This window comes from Nuphar pumila, chromosome 10 (genome assembly GCF_984573655.1).
Source record: "Nuphar pumila chromosome 10, dmNupPumi1.hap1.1, whole genome shotgun sequence".
NCBI classification, from domain to species: domain Eukaryota; kingdom Viridiplantae; phylum Streptophyta; class Magnoliopsida; order Nymphaeales; family Nymphaeaceae; genus Nuphar; species Nuphar pumila.
This window is the reverse complement of record NC_143258.1, coordinates 16,827,888-16,843,574: the sequence shown is the minus strand read 5'-3', so window position 1 is coordinate 16,843,574 and position 15,687 is coordinate 16,827,888. Positions and strand designations below refer to the sequence as shown.

The window sequence follows — 15,687 nt, the reverse complement described above, 5'->3', positions numbered from 1 at the left end:
GTCTACTAATATTTGACAGAATTTTCTGTCATGATTTGCCTTGGAGTGCATTTATCGATTTGCTGTTGATGTTTGGAATTGATTTGCCGTGAATACTCTCTTCTAATTTGAGTTTAAATCCGGTATTGTTGGTTGTTTCCGACAAGTGTAGCTGTTTACCAATCTTTGGTGAGTATTGTCTGAAGGTGGATTGATGGATTTTTGTCATCAATCGAATGCCTGTTTTGGATCAAGAAATTGATTCCTTCTAATCTGAATATCGATCAAAGACTTGATAATTCTGAATTATAAAATTTTGATTTCTGAATGTATAAGGTCTGAAGATGTTAGTTTGAGTGAATACTTTGCTTCCTGAACATTGAGTTCTGAACTCTGTTAGTTACTGGTTTCTTGATTATCAGATCATCGGCATCTTCATATGTTACTAGTTGATTAGTAACTACTTTTACTTAGTTGTTTTGAATTTAGGTTTAATTAGTTGATTTGAAATAATTAGCAATGGTAATTGCTTTGTAATTAGAATACTTAGCTAATTAGTAATTAGTTTACTTAGTAAAGAAATATGATGTTAGTTAGTTTTTGATACTATTTTTAGTCTTAGAATTAATTAGTTAATTGTCATTAGTTTAATATAGTCTTAATTGTCATTAGCTTCCTTTCATGATATCTTTCAGAATTTTTTTTTAGTGTACTTTGTTTAGTATAATTTTACTTGTATCTCGTGTACTGCTCGTGTTTTTTTTGGATTTGTGCAGGATTGCACGAGACTGGAGCGGAAGCGATTACGTGACACGAAGTACGAAGAATAAAGCTTCTTTTTATTTTTTTTAGTTTAGAATTAGTAATTTAATTGGGTTTGTAAATATTGCACTTTACGCCCTCTACGAAGGGTATTCATTTGTTGTAATAGTTAGTTGTTTTACTCTTTTGAAACATTTTACATTTCAATAATTCGGCAATAAAGATTAGTTTAGATTTGTGTGCTTGAATACGATATATTCCCGTTCCCTGAGTTCGACCTGGTCTCATCCACTAGTGAGAACCAGTTTTTATTATTTGATGTCTGGTTTTCACATGTTTTTCATATAAAAATCTTTTCAAAATTACAACGATTATAAAGAAGACATCAGTTGATATTGCAATAAGCGATTCAACGCCACAGGGGATGCTTTAAAAGGCGATAAACAGGAAAACAAAAGGAGAAAAAAAAAGAAAGAAGAAATTAGGTGTTGGAATCGATGGATTCCGTTGATGTCGCAATGGATGGATCGATCCGGCATATATTGCCGGTCGATTTCATCATTTTGCTTTGTAATAACAGCAAATATATGAAGAGGAATAAAAATCAGAACAGAGAAATGCTAAAAACCAACGAAAAAGGAAGGCTAAAAAAAAGGGTAAAGGAAGGTGTTCACTTATCTGTAACTCTACTGCCGGAATGATCGGCTTTCTTAAGCCAAAGGAGAAAAAAAACAAATAAATCAGAGGGAAGAAGAAGAGGGGAGGGGTGCGGTGGTGAAAAGCGATGAACGAATGCTTCCCCATCGTGCCCCTCTTAAAGAGGGGGAGGACGATTCGGGAAGGGGCCATGCCGTTGGGGATCGACGGAAGGAAATCCATCGGTGGGCGATGGAGGAGAGGATGGAAGGAGCTCGTGGAGGCTGGCGATGAAGGGCTTGGGCGACGGAGAGGGTTTCGGGAGAGGCGGCTGCGCTCATCTCCCATCTCCTTCCTTACGAAGGGTAAAAAGAAAACCCTAAAAAAAACCTGTTTTGCAGAAGGGGCCCCTTGTTATTTCAAAAATTTACAAAGAGGGGGCTCCTGAGGCTTTTAGCAAAATATCGATTTTTAAAAGTCTTAAACTCATTCGTTTTTCTCGAAATTTTCCCAATTTTTGGTTTTTAGTTTATTTTTTAATTTTTTTTTGTATTTTTAGAATAAAATCCTAAAATTTGTGAGAAAACAAAGGTTAAAACTAATTTTTTTGGTGTTTTTGCAAAAATATTTATAAAAGGGAATTTTTCTGAGAATTTAAGAGCTATTTTGAGAAAATTTCTTCAGAAATGGGTTTTGATCTGGATTTTGAGAAAAATGTTTGAGTTTTTGAAGCTCGAATTGAGAAATACATGTGATGGATCCAAACGGATGTCGAATGGACTGTCCGAGCTATTTAAAGACTATTTTTGGTATTTTTTTTTTAATTTAAAATTTGAACAAGGAGATTTAGATTTGGATCTGGACAATGAATCCAGATCCGAAATCAATTTAAACATATAAAATGAATTTAATTTCAATAAAACTTGAGAAATGAACCAGAATTTAGATTAAAAATGACTTATTTACTCAAAAAATGAATTTAGGGGCAAAAGGGGAATATTTAAAAGATTTTGAAAAATTTGGGGTGTTCACAGCGCCCCCTTCCAGGGGACTTGGGTCCAGTCCGTCGCTGAAGACGCTTCTACAGACTACAATTCGGAAGGCGAAGCCCACCGATTCTCAAGCTGGGCTATTCCCGGTTCGCTCGCCGTTACTAGGGGAATCCTTGTAAGTTTCTTTTCCTCCGCTTATTGATATGCTTAAACTCAGCGGGTGGCCTCACCTGACCTGGGGTCGCTAAGCTGAGACGAGAAATCGCCTTTAGAGTTCCAGCAAACTCCCGACACTTCCTGCGAGCTGCGGCAATCCACCGCACACAGAGTGCACGGCTATGGTAATCCACCGCTTGCCTCACCGCATCGTGCCGTGAGCCAACATTTCAGCCGATGGCACACCCATAAAAAATGCACCGAAGGCCAATCCTCCGCACCTCCCTCCATCCATTCCAAACTCAGGGTGGGTGGGGGGGAGGAGCGACGCATAGCGTGACGCCCAGGCAGATGTGCCCTCAGCCAAATGGCCTCAGGCGCAACTTGCGTTCAAAGACTCGATGATTCACCGGATTCTGCAATTCACATCAAGTATCGCATTTCGCTACGTTCTTCATCGTGGTGGGAGCCAAGATATCCGTTGCCGAGAGTCATTTTGTTGAAGGCAAAGGGTCATCCCCACTGCTCATCGCATCAGGGTGCCCATTCCTCTAGTTAAGTTCCTTGACGCATGCAGCGCCGTTTTGTGTTTGCTTCGGCTGCGCGCCTTCCGCTTCACCCGGTGCAGATGAAAAGAACCCACAACAAGGCAATGCGCAAGGCGGCAGGCCTGTGGAGAGATGCCGATGCGCAGACCAAACATTCTCCAACACAAGTGAAGGGTCACGTATTCACGGGTCTGTCAATAGGAAACAACAATGATCCTTCCGCAGGTTCACCTACGGAAACCTTGTTACGACTTCTCCTTCCTCTAAATGATAAGGTTCAATGAACTTTTCGCGACGTCGTAGGCGGCGAACCGCCTCCGTCGCCGCGATCCGAACACTTCACCGTTCAATCGGTAGGAGCGACGGGCGGTGTGTACAAAGGGCAGGGATGTAGTCAACGCGAGCTGATGACTCACGCTTACTAGGAATTCCTCGTTGAAGACCAACAATTCCTAGTCAACACGGGCATGAGCACGATGGACACGTTGAGAAGCCGAGCACCCAACCACCTCGTGGCAAATTAGCACAGCTCACACAGCCACGACCGCGCCGGGCATCAAAGCAACCACAACTCGTGCGCCAATGCATGTACAACATGCCCGAAGCTCCGCCCACTAGCCGGCACAACGGCCGAGCGAGCGATTAAGCAAGCCAGGGGAAACAGACACGCTGAACGCGAGAGAAGATCCGATGCAACCCATACAGTAGGCAACGCGTGCACAGAGCGCCTCGCCCGTGCACATCACGCGCCTCAGCACTCCGAAGTTCCATCCCCTATATAGGTGTTTTGGGCGCTGACCCCCTGCTGACAGGAGGAACCCGAAAAACACCTGGCCAACCATAAAAATTTTTGAACACCCAATCATTGTCGCAGTGCGCAACATGTGCAACGGCCGCACCAGCAAATGCCGCACTGTTTCGCAGCTGCGCGCATCAGGTGCATGCAACCGCACCCACAAGTACCAAAGTCGCGCGAACCATGTGACGCACATGAGGTGCCACAGCAGCACCGCACCGCGTGCCACGAGGATCAAAAATTTTGGTCCGCTATATAGGTGTTTTGGGCGCTGACCCCCCGCTGACAGGAGGAACCCGAAAAACACTTGGCCAACCATAAAAAATTTTGAACACCTAATCTCGCTGTCGCAGTGCGCAACATGTGTAACAGCCGCACCAGCAACTGCTAAACTGTGTCGCAGCTGTGCGCATCAAGTGCACTCAACCGCACACACAAGTACCGCAGCCACGCGAACCGTGTGGCGCACATGAGGTGCCGCCGCAGCAGTGCACCGCGTGCCATGAGGATCAATCAAATTTTTTTCCCCTTTTGGGCGCTGACCCCCCGCTGACAGGAACGAATACGAAAAACACCCAGGCAACCATAAAAAAATTTTGACCCCCAAGATTGCAAATATCGACACTCATTCAACCGATTGAAGGAGAGCATCCGACGGGTCTACGAGTCTCAATCGAGCTCTAGATCGTCGAATCACCAATTCCAGCCGAGCGCAAACCGCCACCTTGCCTACGAACACAAGGGACGAGCAAGTGTTGCGACCATGCAACGTGTGCCGTACTTAGTGCGCAAACCGTGAACTTGCCTACCGACACAAGGCACGAGCAAGTGTTGTAACCATGCAACACTTAGAGGCGTTCAGTCATAATCATGCCGATCTATAGCAGGGTCGAATCACCAATTCCAACCGAGCGCAAACCGTGACCTTGCCTACGAACACAAGGGATGAGCAAGTGTTGCGACCGTGCAACGTGTGTCGTACTTAGTGCGCAAACCGTGAACTTGCCTATCGACACAAAGCACGAGCAAGTGTTGCAACCATGCAACACTTAGAGGCGTTCAGTCATAATCATGCCGATCCATAGCAGGGCCGCATCACAAGTGTAGCAGACGCAGACGCGCAAAACCATGACCTTGCCTACGAACACAAGGGACGAGCAAGTGTTGCGACCGTGCAACGTGTGCCGTACTTAGTGCGCAAACCGTGAACTTGCCTACCGACACAAAGCACGAGCAAGTGTTGCAACCATGCAACACTTAGAGGCGTTCAGTCATAATCATGCCGATACATAGCAGGGCCGCATCACAAGTGTCGCAGACGCAGACTCGCAAAACCATGACCTTGCCTATGAACACAAAGGGACGAGCAAGTGTTGCGGCCGTGCAACATGTGCCATACTTGGTGCATACAAAGTGTCGTAGGTGCGCAAACTGTGACCTTGCCTACCGGAACAAGGCACGAGTCTGCGCCTGATCGCTTAAGCCATGCGCGTCAGAGCAGCAAGCGCCTGCGCGCGTGTGCTCACTCCCTTGCCTGCGCGCGCTCCCTAACGCACGCGCCAGCGTGCGCTCACTCCCGCGCCTGCGCGTGCTTGAGTATTATTTGCGCCTGCGTGGGACGAGACATCCCTGCGCCCGCGTCCGCTATATATCGGGCGCCTGGGTGCTCTCAACGATCCGGGCCTGCGTGCGTCGATCAACCCGCGGCTGCATGCGCCGAAGGCAGAAGGCCAGCCGAGTGCCTGCGTGCACCGAACGAGCCAGGTAGGGCCGCATCACAAGTGTCACGGACGCGGACGCGCAAACCATGACCTTGCCTAAGAACACAAGGGACGAGCAAGTGTTGCGACCGTGCAACATGTGCCATACTTAGTGCGCAAACCATGACCTTGCCTACCGACACAAGGCTCGAGCAAGTGTCGCAACCATGCAACATGTGCCGCAACCATGGACATCACTTCGCACTGCAACTTGTGCACATGGGTTGTCCCGCCGCTACGCGGAAATGCAAAGTGTTCCGGCTAGCACCAAGTGGGCCGGACCATACTACCCGAGAACCTCCCTTCGCATTGAAGTAGCCGTGAGTTCCCAAACTGAAGGTAGTCGTTAGGTGCTCGAAAACCTCCCTTAGCACCATAGAAAAGTTTGTTTGGTGTGGTGAACAGAAAAGATGGGAGGACGAATCGATGCGACAAGAGGCTGAATCTCAGTGGATCGTGGCAGCAAGGCCACTCTGCCACTTACAATACCCCGTCGCGTATTTAATGAAATTCCACTAGAGGGGGGGTGAATAGTGAAATATGATAATGATCGATAAAATAAAATGATTAAGCAATAAGGCACAACACATAAAACACAGAAGTTATACTGGTTCGGTCAATATCCAGACCTACATTCAGTCCCCAAGCAAACCACTTGAGATTCCACTATAACATCCGAGTTACCGGATAAATAGTACAACACCCTCTTCCCAAGAGGTCTTCTTCTCTCAACAGAGAAGGGGCACACCCTCTTCCCAAGAGGTCTTCTTCTCTCAACAGAGAAGGGCAACACCCTCTTTCACAGAGGTCTACTTCTTTAAACAAAGAAGGAATACAGTGAATAACAGAGTTACAATACTTCCTATAGAACCTTCAGAATGATATGAATGCACGAATGAAGGATTCTAAGAATGTTCTGTTTGTCACTCAGAGGATACTCTTTGTCAAAGAGCTGGACTTGACTTTTTCTCTTTTCTTCCTTTTTCTTATTCTCTTTCTTTTTCAAGGCTCTCTTTTCAAATCACGAATAGAACTTTTTCTCTTTGTAAGCTCACACGTCTATTCCATTCCTCTTGTTTAATAGTTTATTTGAGTGTGTTTATATAGCCTTTAAAAAGTAGTCGTTACATTTTGGAATTGTAACTTTTTGAAATGTGAAATGTTATGTCATTTCAAAAATATCTTTTAGAGAAGATCGAGAATGCCTTTTTCCAGAAGAGTAAAATAGAGGGTACACTAGTCGTTGTATTGTTTTTAAGTAATACATATTTTATGTAAAAAGTCTATTTCTTACAATAGTACATTGAACGTTGGGTTGTAGTTTTGTCTTTATTCTAATTAATGATTTGAGGTACATTAGTACTTCTTTGCTTTAAATGAGTGTAAGTACTATGAGTGTTTTGAGATATTTATTTGTACATAGTCATGTCAAGTGTTTTCTTTATGTTGTGTATTTCAAAGTCTCCAGAGAGAATGAGGACCAAAAGGAAGGTCGACATTCTTTAAGAAGGATATTTAACAAGGATTTGTTACAGAAGGCATTTAATGCTTTGTAAAGAGAATGATGACTTCAAGTAAGTCGATATTCTATGGTTATGAGAAAAAGTAACTATAGTCCTTTTAAAAAAAAACATATTTTATTTGTTTTTCTTTTGTGTAGCCGATTTATGTTTTTGTCTTCTTCTTGTATTAAGAAACATTTCATAAAAGAAGATAACTAAAAAACATATTTTATTTGTTTTTCTTATGTAGTCGATTTTATGTTTTTGTCTTCTTCCTACATTCCTTTTTTCATGTTGTCTTGTATATAGTGTAAGGTACAATGATTATATGACAAAAAGTCTTTTTCATAAAAGGTTGTAAGAAGGTACACTTATTATATGACAAAAAGTCTTTTTCATAAAAGGTTGTAAGAAAGTACACTTATTGGTTTTAAAAAAAGAGCTTTTTGAAACTATCGTATACTTTTATGATATAGTATGTATGAATGAGTATGTAATATGCAAAATGCAAGATCCTGAAGGTTCTGTTACATATGACTCTAAAGAAGAAAAAATCTTTATCTTGAGGTAGCCGATATCTTCATTTGAACTTTAGGAAAGCATGGCTCATCAAGCTTTTTCTTCAAGGAGTATTATTGCACCATAGTTGTACTTGAACAGGAAGTCTCCATCCTTATTGGGTGAGATATCCTTGCATCAAATACTCGTTAGATTTAAGGCAAAACATATTCAGTCATAATATAACATTATTTCAAGAGAACATATTATCATATCATACAAAATCAAATAAGACAGTGTATCATATTATGTGACATCAAAACCGAGTTTCTCAACATTCTCCCCCTTTTTGATGATGACAAAATATGCTCCCCCTGTCAAAAAGACATTATGCATAGAAATAATAATATGATAAAAAAGTGAAATAATGTTTAAAGAGAGAATATTTCTCCAGTAATGAGACAGGTTTTCTCCCCCTTTGTCATGGACAAAAAAGAGGGATCAGAGTAAGAAAGTTATTACAGACCAAATATAAAAGTGATTTAAAAGTTATTACAGACTAAATATAAAAAATGAGTCTATATCGAAGGTGGAGAAGGTGAAGGTGTCTGGTTGGCACGATTCCGCTTGCGAGTCTGCTGCAACAGGGCTTGATTACGAAGGATTCGATCTTGAGTTTGCTCGATATCCATCATAGCAGAAAAGTAATTGAAGGAGGATATTGGATCTGCTTCGTCAAAGCCAGGCATGTGCAGGGACCTTAGATTGAAGGTGGTACCATCGAGGACGTGAGAGGGACGGAGGATGACTTCGTTGTGAAGTGGTACTTGGAAGTAGTTGAGAATGGGAGTTATAAAACACCCAAAAAGAAGAGGCTCAAATTTCTGATAACGAATAAAAAGGTCGAAAATAATGGATGACCAATTTATCGGAAGAGAAGAAAGGATTGCGTAGATAAGAAGAGAGATTTTTCGAGGAACTAATCCCTGGCGGGGATGCTTGGGATAGAGGTTGTGGAGAAGAATCTGGGCAAGTAGCTGAGCTTGAGGTTGGAGATTTCTCATGTGCCACGGAAGTTGGTAGCAGTTGGTGCAAAGAAGTATTTTTCGAAGTACCGATCGGTCGATTGGTACTATGGCGTTAAGGTCGGTACCGGTGGAAGGTAGATTTAGAATTCTACCTAGGTCGGAAGCATTGAAAATCATCAGCTGTCCTCGGACTTTGCTGGTGATTGAGGTTTGTTCATGATCAGAAGAGAAGTTGGTATAAAACAGTCGGACTAGTTCAGGATAATAGGCGGCTGGGGATGAAGATCCTATGAGAGGTTTGAGTTCGGGGAGATAGGTGTCTAAGTCGAAGAACATGAAGTCGTCAAAGTTGATCAATTTTCCTTCATGAATGGGGCGAGAGCAGAGTGAGTTGTAGGTGTGAAACAAATCAGGATACCTTAGATCGGCGGAGGTGATCACATTGGTAGAAGAGGAAGCCATTTTCGAGTGTCTTGAAAATAAAGCACTAGGAGAGAAAGGAGCTAGAACCGAGAGAAAGTTTGTATAAGGATAGAAAAGATCGAATGGAATGGTAAGAGATGAACCAATTGATTAAATAGAAGAAAGAAAATAATTGTTGATATGAAATGAATGACATTGGAAGTGAGTAATTTTTAGATTTTAGTCAAATAAGGAAATCCGTGAGGAGTAAGTTAATAGACTTGTGAATGACAAATCAAATCAATGTTTGAGGATAGTGTATTATATTAGATTGAGGAGGACATAGTTATTGAAATATATAGATTTTACTATGGGTGAGTTTATCGACTAGTGAGAGAACCCATTAATAGAGTATGGGGTGTCATGTTGAATAACAAAATGATTGATCTTTGAGAATAATGGCCTAACAAGACAAACAACTTGTTATTCTATGTGAAGGGATTCTAAATTCGTGAATGGAGAGTTAAAGACATAAAAAAGATGATGTGGATATCTAGAGAGGAGAGAAAGAAAATAAAGGACAACATTTACTTGATTGAGATATGACATAAAGTAAAGATAGAATAAATAAAGGTTCTCGATTTTAGAGAGATATACAATAAGAGAGAGACAAGGTCACGGATGGAAAGAAAGGTCATAGGGTGATCATGTGATATGACATTTTAAAAAAATGTTTTATGATTAATATTTGTAATTTTTTAAGAGTATACGTGGATATGAGAAGGACATATTTGGACTTAGACTAGTGGTGAGAGAGATGATGAGACAAAAAGGAGAAAGAGTTAAAAAAAATATATAAGAATTGAAATAAGAATAGACATGTAGGAGTCGGATTCAAAAATGTATAATAAAAAAATGTATTCGAGAGATGAAATGAGGAGACAAAGAAATATTTATGAATGAAGAGTAATAAATGTGAGTTGTCATAGAGAGAGGTGAGATGACATATATGGATTTTTGTGAAGGATAAAGAAGTAATAAAAAAGGTTGATGAAAGACATGAGGTTATGATTGATATGAATTATTATTTATATTCTTAAAGAAACTCGACAAGGTTAGGTTAAAACAAGAGTTGACAAGAATGGAGGCTTAATATGTATATGAAAGAGATGATAATAGATAGTTTGTAGGGCTATGATATAACATATGATATAGTAAAAAATAATTTACGTGAGAATATAGCAACTAGATCTTTTAAAGGAACTAAATAGTCATTCGATTTTAACTAATGAAGAGTAATAAGTTCTCATAAACTAAGTAGGACCATTTATCGTAAGAAAAGTTTTTATAAAAGGACAAAAATAATAAAGGAGTAGAGTGATGTGAACATTGTTATGATGGCTTTTAATATAATTAGTTCTTATGGATATGAGAGAAAGGAGATAGGACAAGGAGTTATAATGGATGTGTACTTGAAAGATGACAAGTTTGAATGACATAAAGAATGTGTCTTATAAGAATACGTGAATATGGAAACTTAGTTTGACTAACTAAAAACGATAATAAGGAAAGCAATTTAAAATACGATTTAAACAAGACTTATAAGAAGTATTATATTAAGTGTAATTAATTTATAAGTCACTTAGTTTGCATATTCCTAGTTCCCTTCTAATTCGTGTGAAGTCTTCATGTTTTAATGGTTTAGTGAATATGTCTGCTAACTGTAGATTAGTGGGTATGAATTCTAGTTTAATTATGTTGTTTAAGACTTGTTCTCTTAAGAAGTGGTGTCTTATTTGAATGTGCTTAGTTCGTGAGTGTAAAATAGGATTCTTAGATAGCTTTATAGCACTTGTATTATCACAGAAAATAGTTGTATTTTCAAAATTTAAACCAAAATCTTTTAATGTTTGTTTCATCCAGATAACTTGAGTACAAGCTAGGCTAGCAGCAATGTATTCGGCTTCAGTAGTTGATAATGATACACAATTCTGTTTCTTACTGAACCATGATACCAGTGAGTGCCCTAGCATGTGACATGTTCCACTTGTGCTTTTTCTGTCAGATTTACTTCCAGCAAAGTCAGCATCACTGTATGAGATTAGATCAAATGTAGAGGATTTTGAATAGAATAATCCAAAATCAACTGTGTCTTTTAAATATCTCATTATTCTTTTTACAGCTTTAAGATGTGATTCTTTTGGATTTGACTGGAATCTAGCACACAAGCAAACACTAAACATTATATCTGGACGGCTAGCAGTTAAATAAAGAAGTGATCCTATCATACCTCGGTATACCTTTGTATCAACAGTCTTACCATCTTCATCTTTGTCCAACACAGTAGTGGTGCTCATAGGAGTGGATTTTGAAGCAGTTGAGTTCATGTTGAACCTCTTCAGAAGTTCATGAGCATACTTAGATTGGTTGATGAAAACTCCATCCTTGGTTTGCTTAATATGCAGTCCAAGAAAGTAGGTGAGTTCTCCCATCATACTCATTTCGAATTCCTTCTGCATGGACTTAGAAAAATCTTCACAGAGAGTGCTGTTAGAAGATCCAAAGCTGATGTCGTCGACATAGATTTGAACAATTAGGGTATGATTATTCACTACTTTGACAAATAGTGTAGAATCTGCTTTGCCAACAGAAAAACCAGTTTTTAATAAAAAGGTTTTAAGTCTTTCGTACCAAGCACGAGGTGCTTGTTTTAAACCATACAAAGCACGTTTGAGTTTAAAAACATGATCTGGGTATTGTTCATTTTCAAATCCTGGAGGTTGTTTTACATAGACTTCTTCATTTATAAAACCATTTAACAAAGCACTTTTAACATCCATTTGAAATAATTTGAAATCCATATAGCTTGTATATGCTAAGAGCATTCTAATAGATTCAAGTCTAGCAACAGGAGCAAATGTTTCATCAAAGTCAATACCTTCCTCCTGGTTGTATCCTTGAGCTACTAGTCTGGCCTTGTTTCTTATAACATTACCTGTTTCGTCTAGCTTGTTTCTGAAGATCCATCTTGTCCCAATGATTGGATGATCCTTTGGTCTTGGCACAAGATCCCAAACGTCATTTCTTTGGAATTGATTCAGTTCTTCAGTCATGGCTAGCATCCAGAACTCATCAATGATGGCTTCATCAATCTTCTTTGGTTCAAGTTGAGAAATGAATGCCATGTTTGCAATCCGTTCTAGCTGAGCTCTAGTTTGAACGCCCTTTGTTAGTTCTCCCAAAATCTGCTTTTGAGGATGATCTTTGATATCGACAAAGGTTCTTTGGTGATCATCTTCATTAGACTTAGCTGTGTTATCTAAAAATAAATATGTACTTTCAACATCATCATCATTAGTTTGTATATGAACAGATTGATCAATAGATTCACAAAAACTAACATGCATAGATTCTTCAATAGTATTATGACACTTATTGAAAACTCTGTATGCTTTACTATGACTTGAATATCCTAAGAATATGCCTTCAACAGATTTAGCATCAAACTTATCCAGACTATCTTTTGTGTTTAGGATAAAGCATTTACATCCAAAGACTTTAAAGTAGTCTATTCTTGGAGTTCTGTCATAGAATAGTTCATAGGGAGTTTTATTTAATAAGGGTCTAATGAGAACTCTATTTGTTATGTAGCATGCAGTATTAACAGCTTCTGCCCAAAAAGATTTTGCAAGATTATTGTGTTGGAGCATAGTCCTGGCAGATTCCTGAAGGGTTCTATTCTTTCTTTCTACTACACCATTTTGAGGTGCAGCTCTAGGAAAGGCAAAGTTATGAGAAATACCATGCAAGTTACAAAAATTTTCAAAGAGTTCATTTTCAAATTCTCCTCCATGGTCACTACGGATTTTAACAATAGAACACAATTTTTCATTTTGTAATTTTTTACATAAGATTTCAAACTGACAAAACGTGTCACTTTTGTTTTTCAAAAATATTACCCAAGTAAATCTTGAGTAATCATCTACAATGACAAAAGCATATCTATTTTGATTAAGGCTAGCTACCCTAGAAGGACCAAAGAGGTCCAGGTGGAGAAGCTCTGAAGGTCTTTTACTTGAAATGACATTTTTTGATTTGAAAGAAGATTTTGACAATTTTCCTAATTGACATGCATCACAAAAATAATCCTTTTTAAAAGATATGTTGGGTAACCCACGTACTAACTTATCTTTAGCTAGTTTAGACATGTATTTAGAGTTGACATGGCCCATTCTCATGTGCCATAGATGTTGAGTGTCATTATTAGCTATGAGGCAATGTTCTGTGATGTTTTCTAGGTATAGTTCATATATATTATTCTTTCTTATACCTTTTAGGATGATGTTTTCATTTGTGTCAGCTATGAGGCATGCATCATGATTAAAGCTAACATTATAACCTGTGTCACACATTTGACTGATACTTAGTAGGTTATGTTTTAAGCCTTTAACAAGGAGAACGTCTTTGATAAGAGGTTTGTCTATGTTACCAATATTTCCAATACCAATTATCAAACCTTTGTTGTTATCTCCAAAGGTGACGGTTCCTCCTTCTTTATGATGAAGAACAGCAAAAAGGTCTGGATGTCCTGTCATGTGTTTTGAACATCCACTATCTAGTATCCATCTGTTCTTCTTCTTTGGAGCCTGCAAAACATTAAGTAAATCTTCTTTTTGGTACCCAATCGGGTCCTTTTTTGTTAGACTTTGGAACCCATATCCATTTGGATTTGGGTTTGTCTATCTCTTTAGAGGAGTTAAAAAGATTATCAATATAATACTCCTTATTTGGTTCAGATGAACTTTTCACAAACGTGGTCTTTTGATTTATACAAGAAGGTTTTTTGAAATGAGAATAGCCAATCCCATTCTTGTAAAAGGAGACCTTCTGAGAGGATAAGAGTTTATCCAAGTTCTCTTTACCTTTAGTAAACTGAAAAACCGTTTTCATGAGGTTCTCAGTTTTACTTTTTAGCTCTGAAATTTCTACTTGCATATTTTTAGTTTTGGAGCTAGTAGAAGAAATTTCAGATATAAGTAAAAGATTTTTCTTTTTTAACTCAGAATTTTCACTGCTGAGTTTTTCATTCTCTTGAGAAAGCTTTAAATTTTCAGATTTTAAAACTTTATTTTTGAAACTCAATTTTCTAGATTCTTCAAATAGATCTTGAAAAGCATCTAGAAGTTCTTCAAAGGAAAAATCAGAGATTTCACTTACCGAACTTTCGTTTGCCATGAAGCACATATTTGCAGTTTCGACTTCATCATCACTTGACTCTTCACTAGTGGATGGTTCTGAATCATCCCATTGAGCATGCAGAGCCTTTTTCTTGAAGAACCTCTTCTTTGGTTCCTCAGTCTTGGACTTTCTTTTGAGAAGTGGACAGTCACGTTTTAAGTGGCCTGGCTTATTACACTGAAAGCACATGGGATCTTCTTTAAGATCTTTTCTTTCCTTGTGCCTGTTTGGAAGCCGGTTCCTTCTCATGAAGCGCTGGAATTTTCTGGTAAGTAGCGCAATTTCTGATTCTTTATCTGAGTCTTCATTCTCAGATAGAGCTGGGAAAGCTAGAGTTTTCTTTACTGGTTGCTCTTCTTCCCTTCTTTCTTTCATGTGGACTTCATAGGCCATAAGATTGCCTATTAAGTCGTCCAATGTAAGTTTAGATAAATCTTGAGCTTCTTCAATAGCAATAGTCTTTTTCTCCCAATCAGTTGTGAGAGATCTCAAGATTTTCTTCACCTTTTCAGTCTGGGAGTATGTTACACCCAGAGATTTCAGATCATTGGTGATGTTGGTGAATCTGGTAAACATCTCTGTGATGGGTTCATCTTTGTTCATTTTGAACAACTCATATTTTCTAACAAGAGATGATATTTTGGCTTCTTTTACTTTGTTGGTTCCTTCATGAATAACCTCCAAAGAATGCCAAATGTCATATGCAGATTCACATATAGATATTCTGTTGAATTCATTCTGATCAATGGCATAATATAAGGCATTCATAGCCTTTGCATTTAGGTTTGCCATTTTCTTTTCTTCATCAGACCATAAGTTATAGTCTGCGGATGGAGATGTGTATGGATGCTCAACAATTTTCCATACAGCAAAGTCTATGGATTTGAGAAAGATAGCCATTCTGCACTTCCAATATCCATAGTTGGAGCCATTGAAGAAGGGAGGACGAGATGCGTGTTAACCTTCAATATCACGAGCATAAGAGGTAGATGCCATTTGTGCTGGAAGACTTGTTACGTCGAAACCAGCAAACCTGCTCTGATACCAAATGAAATTCCACTAGAGGGGGGGTGAATAGTGAAATATGATAATGATCGATAAAATAAAATGATTAAGCAACAAGGCACAACACATAAAACACAGAAGTTATACTGGTTCGGTCAATATCCAGACCTACATCCAGTCCCCAAGCAAACCACTTGAGATTCCACTATAACATCCGAGTTACCGGATAAATAGTACAACACCCTCTTCCCAAGAGGTCTTCTTCTCTCAACAGAGAAGGGGCACACCCTCTTCCCAAGAGGTCTTCTTCTCTCAACAGAGAAGGGCAACACCCTCTTTCACAGAGGTCTACTTCTTTAAACAAAGAAGGAATACAGTGAATAAC

General features: G+C 39.3%; 1 long non-coding RNA gene and 1 other non-coding gene across 2 annotated transcripts in view; one reads left to right on the top strand and one right to left on the bottom strand.

Moving 5' to 3' along the window:
• Positions 1-2,614, top strand: part of LOC149823515 (uncharacterized) — a 77,983-nt gene extending 75,369 nt beyond the window's left edge. Inside the window, exon 3 of the long non-coding RNA XR_016435026.1 lies at positions 2,440-2,614. This is a non-coding gene — a long non-coding RNA (uncharacterized LOC149823515). The remainder of the gene's footprint in view (positions 1-2,439) is intronic.
• Positions 2,615-2,862: 248 nt separating this feature from the next.
• On the bottom strand, positions 2,863-3,018 carry LOC149823514 (5.8S ribosomal RNA). The gene has a single exon (XR_016435736.1). It is a non-coding gene; the product is annotated as a 5.8S ribosomal RNA (ribosomal RNA).
• Between the last annotated feature and the right edge of the window lie 12,669 nt (positions 3,019-15,687).